The sequence below is a fragment of the Plectropomus leopardus genome, chromosome 2 (genome assembly GCF_026936395.1).
Source record: "Plectropomus leopardus strain MGB_pleo_1.0 chromosome 2, ASM2693639v1, whole genome shotgun sequence".
Classification (NCBI taxonomy): domain Eukaryota; kingdom Metazoa; phylum Chordata; class Actinopteri; order Perciformes; family Serranidae; genus Plectropomus; species Plectropomus leopardus.
In genome coordinates this window covers 37,109,061-37,122,043 of record NC_142177.1, presented here as the reverse complement: position 1 = coordinate 37,122,043, position 12,983 = coordinate 37,109,061, and the positions used below count along the sequence as shown (strand labels likewise).

The window sequence follows — 12,983 nt, the reverse complement described above, 5'->3', positions numbered from 1 at the left end:
CTAGTGGGGGTTGGGACCCCAGACTAGGAACCAGTGGTTTGAACTTTTGAAATCTGAGCAAACTGGCTTGATTTCTTTCAAAAGCAAGGGGAGAAAGCAATGAGCAACCTAAAAAATAAATAACCTAAATTTACAAAGATATTTGTAAAAAGTATAAGGAAAATATTTGACAGTAAAAAAGAAAAACAAAGTAAAAAAAAAAAAAGAAAATGACCTGAAAAAATGCTTAAAAATTACAATAACATAATTTTGAATATGTTACTATGATAATTACAAATATAGTTTTCCCTATCATATTCCCTAGACAGTTTTACCTTGCTTTTATTTTATTTTTTTGTAAATCTATTAATTTCTTGCAATTTGTAAAAGGCGTCTGACAGCAGCACAAGAAAAGTGATGTCAAGGTCTCAAAGGGTTAAATGTCTTTTTATATATAACATTTGAATTTAAGTTCTAAGAATTAAAACTAAGGTTACCATTGCGAAAAGACTTTACACTGTAAAAAGAAACAATGTGGTTTAACTTGAAAAAAATAGTGTTTGGGCAGCCTTTAAATTCTAAAATGACTGAATTTGAAAAGACAAGTTGAGGTATTTTTGTTTTGTTCGAATGCTTCTTCTCAAATTCAGTCAACATAAAACTTTAAGGCAGCCGGGACAAAAACTTTACTAAATCAAAACACATAGTTTAGTTTTACAGTGCATCAATACCTGGCTGCCTGAATGTAACGGATTGTGCTCTTTGCTAAAAAAAAAAAAAAAAAATCTGTTGGTTAGACTTTGAACTTTATCAACTCTGGGTAATTTTCCAACATTGCAGCAGATATAAAATGAACCCAACTGCTATCAAACCCAGCCCTACAAAAGAAACCACCACCTACATTAACCTTTTGGCATTTGAGCAAATTGGCTTGATTTCTTAAAAAAAGAAAAAATGGGAAGAAGGCAGTAAGCAACTTAAGAAGCAATTACCAAGAAACAAGCAAGAAATGAGAAAGTTACCTGAAAATTAGTTAAAAAAAACAACATAAAAAGGGTAGAGTAAAAAAAAAACAACAAGGAACTGACATGAACTGCTTTAAAAATATAATAATTTTAATAATAATTTAAAATACATATTTATGATAATTTTAAATATAGTTCTCTAGATTTTTTTCCCTAGCCTTTTTTTTAATTTCTTGCTAAGCTGCTTGTTGCCTTTTGCCTTTTCCCCCCATGTTTTTGAAGGAAATCATACCAATTTGCACAAAGGTTTAAATGCTCGTTAAAGGCGTCTGAATGCAGCACAAGAAAATTGAAGTAAGTCCAGGTTTCAAAGGGTTAAAAGAAACGCGAGACACAAATAAACTCAAGAGACACCACCAACAGACCCAAGAACAACCAAATACAGCAACTATAATTATTAATACAAATCTAAACCGTATGCAGAGATGCGTCTCTACATGCATTTGACATTTAAGGTGTCAAAAGCGCATATCTGCAAAATTATCCAAAAATATGCACGGCTGCATTTTCCCCCTCAACATATTCCAAATCTATTCTTCATTGTCACGAGGCTGTTAAAAAAAGGGAGCCAAACTGAGAGATCCGACAAATAAAAAGAGGAAACGAGACAAAGGCAGAGAGACTATGAGAGACAGGCTGGAAACAGAGACAGAGAGAGAGAGAGAGAGAGAGAGAGAGAGAGAGAGAGAGAAACGGAGAGAGAGTGCGCGAGCGAGTGAGAGAGAGCGCGAGAGGAGGCTCGTGGTGAGGAGAAGCAGCGCACGATGTGCAACGTGCGGCTGACGAGCATCTCCGCCTTCTCACGGCTCCGAGCGCTTCACTTCCCCTTTCTGATGTCGTCCAATAACGGAATTAAAATTTAAAAAAGGGTTATATAAAAAGAAACCAAAGTCACATATTTTTGTTTAAATGGAAAACAAATCTACGAAACTACACATGTGGAAAAAAAAGATAAAGACTGAATGAGCGTAAAAGATTTTAAAAGTCTAAAATAAATGAACTGCTCGACATCCTAAAAGAGACGGAAAATAACAAATATTAATAAATTATAAATAAAACATGCCCCAAAACCGTTTGACGCCCGCATGTGGGGAACAGTCTGCACCTAACACACGAAGAAGACGTGGAAAAAAACCAATAAAGATATTAAGAAATCCACCGATTCAACGCAGAGAACAGCCTGTATCCAAATTAACATGTACAGCTTCCCCACCTGCACACATCAGCAAAAACACCAAAAGATACAACAAAAATACTCTTAATTGATTTTTTTCCACCAATAAATGCACATAAACTCTCATTAACTGCTTGTGATATGCAGGAAAAATCTCACTCAGACGCCAAACGCACACAAAAACACGCATTTTATATCAAAATAAGAATAAAATCAGAATAAAAAAAATAAAAGAAGCACAGTCATCCTGCTTTAAAGGTGTGCACCGAGGGTGTTTTCTCCCCTTACCTGCTCTGTTGATGTAATGTTGTGTATTATTTTGTCCTTTTAATGTCCTCTGAGCGTGGTCCCTTGTCCGTTTCGTCTTGTCTGTGTCCTCCTGTGTCCGTGAGAGCGACTGAGGGCTGGACGCGTCGGTTGCCTATATTTTAGCCTGTTTATAAGCCTCTCTTTCTGACCTTTGTCTCTCAAAACGGGGGGACATGAGACATCCGCGGCAGTGGAAAAACACCGGCCTGCCTCCTCTCAGAGCAACAGGAGAGCTGTGTGACGCTGGTTTAAGACCCGCCTCTCAATTCTGTCAAGTGCGCCGTTACACGAGGGAAGCAGCGCAGAGAAGTGGATGCAAACTGTGACCATTGGCGCATCTTTTCCAAAATCCACCGCACGGACCGCTAAATGCATGAGCGCACTTTTCCTCCTCATTATTCTGTTACAAAATGCCTCTTTTTCGAAATCTATTGTATCATCAGCTGTCAACCACAAGCATTTAAAGGCTCCGCCGAGTGATAAACACATTTTTTCAGTTGTCAAAGTCAGAAAAGGAGATTTACGAGCAGCACGTGAACGCAGCATTAAGGGGCAGTAACCCCCCACCCATTTCGCGAGTTGGTTGGTTGGTTGGTATCTTAACCGGCTCTCACGGGCTCTCTAGATCCTCCGCCGCGCTCCTCGCACGCCCCCCTTTACGCGCGTGCCCGTCAGCAGGCAGCGCTGGAGTGCACGCGGCGATGAAAATAAAGGAACTCAGTGTGAGGAGTGTGTGCAGCTGCACCAGCACGCGAGGAAACAGCAGCAGCTCTGATCCTCACTGAGAAATTAAAGAATCATGGCTTGGATGTTTACAGTATTTTTTACAGGCAACAATATGAATACTAAGTACAACTTTTTTACCACCTTAAAGGAATAGCTCAGATTTTTTGAAGTGGGGTTTTACAGTGATACTCAAGTTACGGCCATGGGTCACATCCTGCCCCTTATAAGGTGCCAGATGGTCCCCAAACCATTTTCTAACTCAACAAAAATAACTGTTTTTGTACTTTTAGTATAAATATATCTATACCGTACCAGAGTGCATAAAACAACATCAAAATGGACCTTGTTTATCAAAAAAGTGCCAGAACTAAGACCCCAATGTCCTGAAATCCTTGAAACGTCCTAAAATCCTACAAATGTGCTACATTCATACAAACATCCTTAAAATCTACAGACGTCCTAAAATCCTAGAAATGTTCTGAAATAGCAGAAATGTCCTAATTTCTAGAAACATCCTAAAATCCTAGAAATGTCTTAAAAATCCTAGAAACGTTCCAAAAAGGAAACCCAATGGAAAAATCCCCAGGGCCTTTTAATGAGGGAACCAGGCTGATGCTAACGTTCACGTCGGCCAGAGAAATGTACTCTCTGGAGCACTCTATTTGACGCACTTACTGTTTCATTTGAGGTATTTATTTTTATGCAAAATGTCAGTGCATTGTCTCCCCATTCTAAGTGCAATGTTGTACTCAATATTAAACAATTCCCTGCAGAATTTTTAATTTGTGTCAATACCAATGAGGCCATCATTTTTTAAATGTCAGACTGTGATGGGCAGCCATTAAAGTTTATTGCACACATGCTGTGGCATTTGGTTTTGCTCAAGAGGTATAAAACCCACAACTACCAGAATACACTATGCTACACTGTCCAATAAATGCACCTGCCACTGGTGGGTGACGTATTGCAAGCTTAGCCTTTTTTTTTTAATTTGCAGGAAACAATTGGGTGGATGGCTGGTAACAATCCAGTTTGATGTGGAATTTGTTAGTCTCTAGTAAAGATGAATGTTAAGTTTCAACATGTTGTGTCGAATAGTGGAATGGAAGCAACGAATAGATGCATCTGTAGTTAAAAAATGTGGCTATTCTGCAAGACTCTACTACAGTATCCGCCCACTCAAGCAGCTATCCATCATTAGTAACTGTCACCCACATCATTCAGCAATTTACTGCACTGCCAGTGAATATTCTGTATTTCAGCAAATCAATCACTGGATGCGTGAAAGTGTTCTCCAATTCAACAGAGATAATACCGACATAACTGTCCTTGGGCCACAAAATGAAAGACAGAGTGTCAGCTCTCACCTTCAGTCCTTCTCTCTTATTACTAAGAGTCAAAGTAAGAAACCTTGGGGTTATCCTGGACTCAGATTCAAATTTACATAGCCACATCAAATATCACTAACTTCATTATTCATAGTTTGACTACCATTAAAAACACATTGCTTGAGTCAGAGGAATAATTTCAAAGCAAGACCTTAGAGGGATCGTTCACCCAGTAATGAAAATTAAGTCATTATATTTTCACCCTCATGCCGCTGGAAACACAGGTGAAGTTACAGTCAACAAAACATTGCCGTAGTTTCACGGCGAAAAGGCGCTGCACTCATCTCCCAAACAACTGAAGCAAATGGTAACCAGGATTGAAACGTTAAAAAATACATAATAAAACCAGGACATGTTTCCATACTGCTCGTCTGAAGCAATCCAAATGTCCTGAAGCCCCAGCGTGCCAAATTGTTTAAAAAAATCTCACTAGTGCCATGTTTTTAGCCATGCTGTAGTCTGTAGTTTCCAGTGTGGGTGCCACGTTCACCTATTCACGCTCGCACCACTGAGAGCTCTTGGCGTCTGCATCCCAGTGTTTACATGCTACCCTAAAGCCCCGTGAAGTACGTAAAAACTGGTGTGCAGATACTGCGAGCTCTCGCTGGCCTTGCCCCTCTGCGCATACATAGACACAGCTCCCGCACTGGGAGCTACAGACTGCAACAAGGCTAAAAACATGACGCCAGAGATGTTTTTCAAAACATCTTAGCACGTTGGGGCTTCAGGACACTTGGATTACTTTGGACGAGCAGTTTGGACACATTTTGTGGTTTTAACAACATTTGAATCCTGGACACCATTTGCTGCAATTGTTTGACCGATGAGTGCAATGCCTTTTCCCCATGAAACTCTGGCAGTGTTTTTTGGGTTATGAAACTTCACCTGACTTTCCATCAGCATGAGGGTGAGTAGATAATGGCTGAATTTTCATTTTTGTGACCTCTCAAAACAAGCTGCTCAAATTCAGCTTAATCAGAATACCGATGCGAGGGTCCTGACAAAATCTAGGAAATATGACCACATTACTCTGATTCTAAAATCCTTACTCTTGTTACCCAGAGAAGTGATTTCAAATTCTTGCTGCTTGTCTATAAATCACTCTGAGGCTCAGTACCAAAATATATATCTGACATGCATGTGCCATATAAACCTTCTGGTAAGCCTCAGGACATCTCGTGCTGGCCTGCTGACCATCTCAAGAGTAAGAACAAAACACGGATAATCATGCAGCAGAAACCTGGAACAACCTCCCAAATGATGTTAGACACTTTTAAGTCAAAGCTAAACACATTCCTTTTTTACACTGCCTGCACCATCCCGTACTGACTGCAAACTTATTCTCAAATTTAATTTAAAAGCTTTTAAAATAATTGTATTTTTATCTTTGCACCTCTTGTCTGCACTTTTACTAGTTTTAATGATTTTTTATTTTTAAATCATTCAGAAATTAATTTTACCTTTTATATCTTGTTTTTTTACCCTTTTATCCTAAGTCTATGTCCTTTTATATTTTTCATATTTTACTGCTCTGTGAAACATGTTGAATTACCCTGTTGTATGAAATATGCTATAAAAATAAAGCTGCTTTGCCTTCCCATTTCCATGATTCTCTCATTAAGTAAAACAAGATTCTCTCCCACATAACGAGGCATGGCGCTGGCGTTGCCATTAGTGTTGGTCTTAGCGATGGCAAGACCGCTGTCCTAAAAAAAATTCATATCTACATCTTATCTTGAGCCCTTGATTGGCAGTTAATGTAGCCCTCCCCCCTGTTTTTGAAACACTATCTCACTTTTGTCTTTATACTGGTGTTATGTAATGACTGAGAATAACCTCTCACATGTAGGTTATGGTTTTGGGAGGCACAAATAAAGAAATAAGGTTAACACACCCGAGTTAGACGAGAGACTCAGACCTACATAAAAAGATCTAAACAGCAGCATTTAGAGAGGAAGCAAACCAGGAGGATTCAGACCTATATAAATTTAAATAACACTAGAATTACTTTCTTGCAGCATCAACACCATTAAAGCCCAGAAACACCACACCGGCATCAGAGAACTTGCATCCACAAAAGCCACCAGCTGCATTGCCTCACATCCATGTCTCGGCCAAAAAGTTGCACATGAATGCACCGCAAAGATTACACCAACGGCCAACAAGCATGTTCATTCTGCGCCAACCTCAATATATTAAAAGGCAGTGCACCTGCGTAACTTAACAGAGCTCAAAGCATCACCGTTTCTGTTGAAATGAATGTTTTGTCCTGTCTCCTTGATTCCATATGAAAGCAGCATAACTTTAAAGGAAATATATTTTTTTTTAAACTAGGGTACTTCATTCATTTGTTGTTGCCAGTATTATTTGGTAAGTTTATATATATTGGTAGTTTACTTAAAAAACATATATAAAGCAGAGATACTCAACTTACTTCGCTTGGAGGCCAATGTTGCAAAATGACAAGAGGCCTGGTCATTCGCAGTAGCCCAATACATGTTTCTAGGATTTTAGATTGTTTATAGGATTTTGGGACATTTCGTGGCTTTGAGGGAGGGTTTGGGATTATATTATATTAGGACGTTTCTCACATTTTAGGAAGTCTTTTAGGACGTTTCTGGATTTCAGGACATTTCTCGTGTTTTAAGATATTTCTAGGATTTGAGGAAGTTTTTGGAATTTCAGGGCGTGTCTAGGATCTTGGAACATTTCTCTAATTTTAGGAAGTTTCTGGGATTTTAGGACATTTCTACGATTTTACAACATTAGAGGCTTAACTAGGACCCCTGTGAGTGGGTGAGGAGGATCCTTCACTGACACTTTTTTTTTTTTAAATAATCAAGCTCTATTTTGATGCTGTTTTATGCACTTTGTCACCTTATGTATACTAAAAGTACAAAAACAATTTCCAGTGTAGTCACTTTATTGTTATTGTGAATTAGAAAATGGTTTGGGTGATGAGGCCAATGGGCCACAAGTTAAGTATCAGCTGAAACAGACTCTTTATAAACAGGCTGGTTTACACCTCACATACAAAATATGAACACATGAATAAAATCTACCCTTGAAAAACTTTCTACTGTTCATGCAAAAAGTGAGATGTCATCAACGTTCACCCAAAAGTTTGTATGTCAGGGGAGTTTGTTGCTCTGGAAGCTTCAGATTTGCATTTCCTAAATTTAGAAATCCGCCTGGTGTTGAAATTAACTATTTGAGGAATGTTGATTCTTGAAAAACATTTTTTAAGACATTACTTTGCTGATGATGTTTATTACTGATACCAGTTTACGCTCCCGGGTACCACGTGCACTCTGAGCCAGGACACCCGCATGTGCCCATAATGGAGCTTTATCTATTCAGAGCATCTGGTCAGCACCCATGTGGTGCTACAGTTAACCAAGAAACTGGCACAACAAAGCTCACGGGCCAGAGCAGCAGGTTGAAGATAAGAGGTGTGTCAGTTTTACTGCTTTGTGTCAATGTATAACAATATCTGATAATGTGTAGAAAAGCAAAGTAACAAAAAAAAACACTTTTTTCCATGAAATGAAGTGTTGTTGAGATCATGGATTGTAAATCCTGGCCAATTTGCACCTTCCTGCATTAAGTTTTGTTGTTGGACGGCAGCATTTGTCAGAGGGCAGGGGCAGTTGCTTTCCACCACGTCATGATGAACCCGTTTCCCTCACACATTCTCTGAACACCTTTTAACATATTAATAGAGGAGGTTAACCAGATCAAGAGTTAGAGGGGACATTAAAGAGGAAAACACCTTTTAGTGAGACAGCCTTCATGGTGAGAGCTTCCCAGTTTTGGAAAATGATTCCATTAAATAAACAACAGTGACTCTCTCTGCTTCTGTGTCTATAATCTTTAAACCTGGTTAAAAAGCAACCAGACTAGGCCTTGTTTTTATTCACTAGACGTGTGTTGTATTGTCTCCTTGTTTTATCTGTGTCTTCAGTGTTAAAATGTGATCATGTGACATGTTTTAAAAAGATGGTTCACTCCCAAATAAAAGCACATATTTTTCCTCTTACCTGTAGTGCCATTAATCAATCTAGATCTGCCATTAATCAATCTAGATTGTTTTGGTGTGAGTTGCTGAGGGTTGGAGGTAGGATGTCTGCCTTCTTTCCAATATAATGAAACTAGATGGCACTCAGCTTGTGGTGCTAAAAGCACCAAAAAAATACATTTGAAAAATTCAACAGCGATGACTCTTTCCAGAAATCAGAGATCTTTGGATGTCATGTGGGAATCTGGCAATTTTAAACGCTGTCTCTCAAATTATATAACACAAAGAATATGTAATTAGTTGTCTGTGAAGTTCCCTGCAAAGACGGGTTATGTTACATAAACACGCTTGTCATTAACAACTGTGGAATGGAAACAATGTGTAAATGGAATGCATCATTTCGAAAAGTAAGGCTAAACGTTTTTCCTATTTGTTTAGTATCGACCACAGCGGTTTACACTCTGGAAATTTGTCTTGATTTCAATGATAACATTTTCATGAGCTAAAAGGAGATACTGTAAACTGGAGAAAAATTTGAGGGGGTTTTCTGGAAACTTTTTTAGGCGCAACTAAAATTTTTCTAAAATAAACTGGCTGATTTTTTCTTAATTTTATCAACAACCATTCAGCATATTTGCAATTCATCAATTGCTTTTCTTAGTATGCAGTATCTTCCATTGTTACTGGAGGAGTTTGCCACTCACACACAGGAATTAAATAGAAACAATTAACCAAAGTCACCAATTCATGTAAATTGATCATTGCCAAATTCTACATAGGCCTGTGTCTTCTTTTTATTGCCCTTTGTTGCCTTTAAACACAAAGATGCTTCCTGTAATAATAAAAACAAAAACACCAACACTCACGCACGCACACACACACACACACACACACACACACACGAAATAGACAAACTGGCAAGCGGATTTGGAGCACATCATTTCCATGCTTTGGCATTGTTTTTCTGGCTGTTATATAAGCACTAAGGACAAGATTTGTTTAGGATTTCCATAAACAAAGAAACACACACACACACACACACACACACACACACACACACTGCATTTTGCACACTGAGCTTCACTCAAATAAATGACACAAACACGCACACGCTCGTCTGAAGGCAACTTTGCATAATTCAAATGACTCAGTCTGACCACCGAAATCGGCTCCGAGGTACCAAACATCCTGCTCACTTGCCTATCAAATCAAGTGGTCTGGTCCTGATAACACAGTAGCACTCAAGTATTTGAGTGTTCTGCTGTGATGCACTTGCACACGTTGACCTTTCCCCGCGCTCTGACACGAGACCTGCTGTGGCAGTTGTGTTTTATGTATCTGCCGGTAATGAGACAGAAAAGCCATGTGATAAAGGTGCTATAAATCGTTACAACATTGTCAAATTGATTGTGACACCATGGTACAAAGGGTGCCCAGATGAGTCAATGTTGATTTTAGGCGAGAGAGGGTGAGCAAGAAAAGTGTCCATAAATGCTGTTTTTTGATAAGCAAGGCAAGTTGAGTAATACAGCATCTTTGCTTTTCTATGGCGCTCCATAGCAAACACAAAAAGGTAAAAAGGTGTTTACCTTGATGCCATGTTGAAACCCTGTGTCCTAAAGCACGTCCAAGCTGTCTCTCCTTTCTGGCTATTGGTGTCAGGTCGAGTCAAGTCAATTATATTTATAAATCCCACTATCAAAAGATCACAATGTACCTCAGAGGGTGTCTTATTCCAGGTGTTTGGAGGAGGAGATTTGTTTTCCCTCCTCTCACTCTCTGTTTATTTTCTCCAAACTGTATGAAGGCTGTGCTTGAGCTTTGTCTCTTGTGTGTATATGCCGTCTGTCCTCTTTACTGTCTCCAAGGGGACATATACATTTACAATATATATTTGATTTTGTCATCATGATTGTCCATACTACAATTATTATCATCTATTGCATGACTGTCTGACTGATCCTGCCTTGGTTGCTCCTCCTGATCCATTTTTTCCCATCAAAGACAAAAATACAGCTCATGAGTTGCAAAAAACACCCTTGCTTGGTGCCTAAAAGGCTGCCAGTGAAACAGTGGCAGGTCGATAAAAAAACACTGACGTTGGTGCCTAAAAAGGCAGCCTGGCAGACATCTCACCTAAGTGTAACAAAGCCAAAAAATGATCTTTGATAATAAAATCTTTCATAAAATGTATGTTTTGTTTTCATTAATGAGATGGGACTAAAGTGTCTGTGTTGGGCTATCAGACCATATGAGTGTTATGAGCATCAACAGGTTGATAAATGCCAGTAAATAGTCAGTGTCAAGATGTTTAGCTAGCCAGCAAAACACTCACACTGGAGTAGCGTCAGCTGTCAGCATGAGTTTTGAGCTTTGATTCAGCAGTAAATAAGTCACAGTGTGTTTCTGACTTTAGATGGTGGAGCTGTTGTATGTATTTTTGGAGTTTGATGGTTGCAATGGTGGCTGTTAGCAGCTAGCTCTGCGTGTTAGCCTTAGACCTGCAGCAGCGCGAGCAGCCATCACACATCTGTTAATTCCTGAAGGAGTCAACTCAGATCCGTCTCGCGATTTTTTCTGGTTTGTTTGTTGTTTGACATGCGGGAAGGAGGCTTGGTTATCTGTGAGTGTGGCCATGCTGTATGTAAATAGTCTAAACCATGCAGAGTCTTCTTTGAACTTTTATTAGAGCAGAACGTTCGGTTTTAATAACATCACTAAAAATACGTCACATATGGAGACAAACACAAGATCAATCACATGATCATAGAGGTTGTTAAGAAAAGAAAGCAAAGGTCAACAGTAAGAAAAAGATTACCTTAATTCTCCATTAACATCCACCACCATTTACAGACTTCTTCAAATATTTGCAGTTTTGCCGTCATCATAATTCTTAATAATAGTTTTCCTGTGCAAAGAGGGATTCATTTATAAAGCCCATTATCAAAAGATCACAATGTACCTCAGAGAGTGTCTCATTCCAGGTGTTTGGAGGAGGAGATTTGTTTTCCATTTTTTCCCCATCAAAGACAAAAATACAGCTCACGGGTTGCAAAAAACACCCTTGCTTGGTGCCTAAAAGGCTGCCAGTGAAAAAGTGGCAGGTCGATAAAAAACACTGACGTTGGTGCCTAAAAAGGCAGCCTGGCAGACATCTCACCTAAGTGTCACACCATTCACCATCTTCTCCACCTCTGGATGACAAAGTCATCTCATATACCACGTTAATTCAGAAACGTTGTTATGATCTGTACGACACAATCATGGTTTGCAGAAAGCCAAAACATTTTCTTTCCAAAACATTTGTACATTTGTATTGCACATTTTAGACACAAAGTTCATTCAAAGTGCTTTACATAATGCAAAAAATATTTTTTAAAGTAATCAGTATCAGTATAATCCCACATAAATGTGGGACAGAAGGACAGATAGTCTGTGATGAGTGTTTAAGGTTCAGGCAGCACAGAACAGAAAAATGTTTACCCTGGATTTAAAGAAGGTCAAGGTTGGTGCAAGTCTGATATCCACTGGAAATGTATTCCAGCTCTGTGGTGCACAGTGACTAATGTTGCTTCTCCATGTTGAGTCTAGTTGCACTCTGGGAACAGGTAGCAGTGCTCTAACTGATGACCTGAGAGGCAAAGATTGTTCGCATAGTAAAAGACATTCAGAGATGTATTTCAGTCCTGTAGGCTGTTGAAAAAATGCACCGTTAAGCAGCAGAAGTTCTCTCCGTTTAAATTGAATTACATTAATCTTACCTGCTGGAAATGAAAGCACAGATTTGCCTCTCAAAGCCCTGCATGGACACAAATCCTCTGATTCTCACTATGTTTTTAAGATGCAAGAATGCAGACTTTGTAATTGATTTGACATGACTGTTAAAGTTTAACTTGAGTCCAAGATTGCACAAAGAGTGTATTCGGCTTGTGTAATTCCTCCCTGCAATTTTTAGAACTGATCAGCTGACAAACTAGCATTGACTTGTGCTGCGAACGAAGCTCAGCAAATTCTGTAATAAACACATCACATTTCACACGTACCACAGTCAGGAAGACTTGAAATGACCACAGAGAAGCACAAAACGACTAAAAAGAGATGCAATACAACTGCAAAAAGACACAAAGAAACTCGCAAAGGCTACAAAAAGCCAAAACTAAGAGACATGGAATAACTACAGAGAGAAACACAACGATGACAAAAACCCTGCTTAGACCTGGCATCAACATGTATCTCAGGTGATCTGATCTGGATAGTGCTAAATACAGGTACGAACCAACGCATTTCCAATCCAATCACTCAAACCACTTGCTGAGGTGGTCTGGGATGCTATCGACCGCATATGTTTTGTGATGTAAGAGCTC

General features: G+C 39.1%; 1 protein-coding gene and 1 long non-coding RNA gene across 2 annotated transcripts in view; both read right to left on the bottom strand.

Moving 5' to 3' along the window:
• The window catches only part of LOC121960466 (sodium- and chloride-dependent taurine transporter-like), a 43,961-nt gene extending 41,255 nt beyond the window's left edge, over positions 1-2,706 (bottom strand). Inside the window, exon 1 of the mRNA XM_042510174.2 lies at positions 2,467-2,706. The gene's annotated coding sequence lies outside the window, so the exon portion shown is untranslated. The remainder of the gene's footprint in view (positions 1-2,466) is intronic.
• An 8,619-nt stretch (positions 2,707-11,325) lies between these two features.
• LOC148190280 (uncharacterized) overlaps positions 11,326-12,983 on the bottom strand; it is a 62,229-nt gene continuing 60,571 nt past the window's right edge. The window contains exon 4 of the long non-coding RNA XR_015775374.1: positions 11,326-12,250. This is a non-coding gene — a long non-coding RNA (uncharacterized LOC148190280). The remainder of the gene's footprint in view (positions 12,251-12,983) is intronic.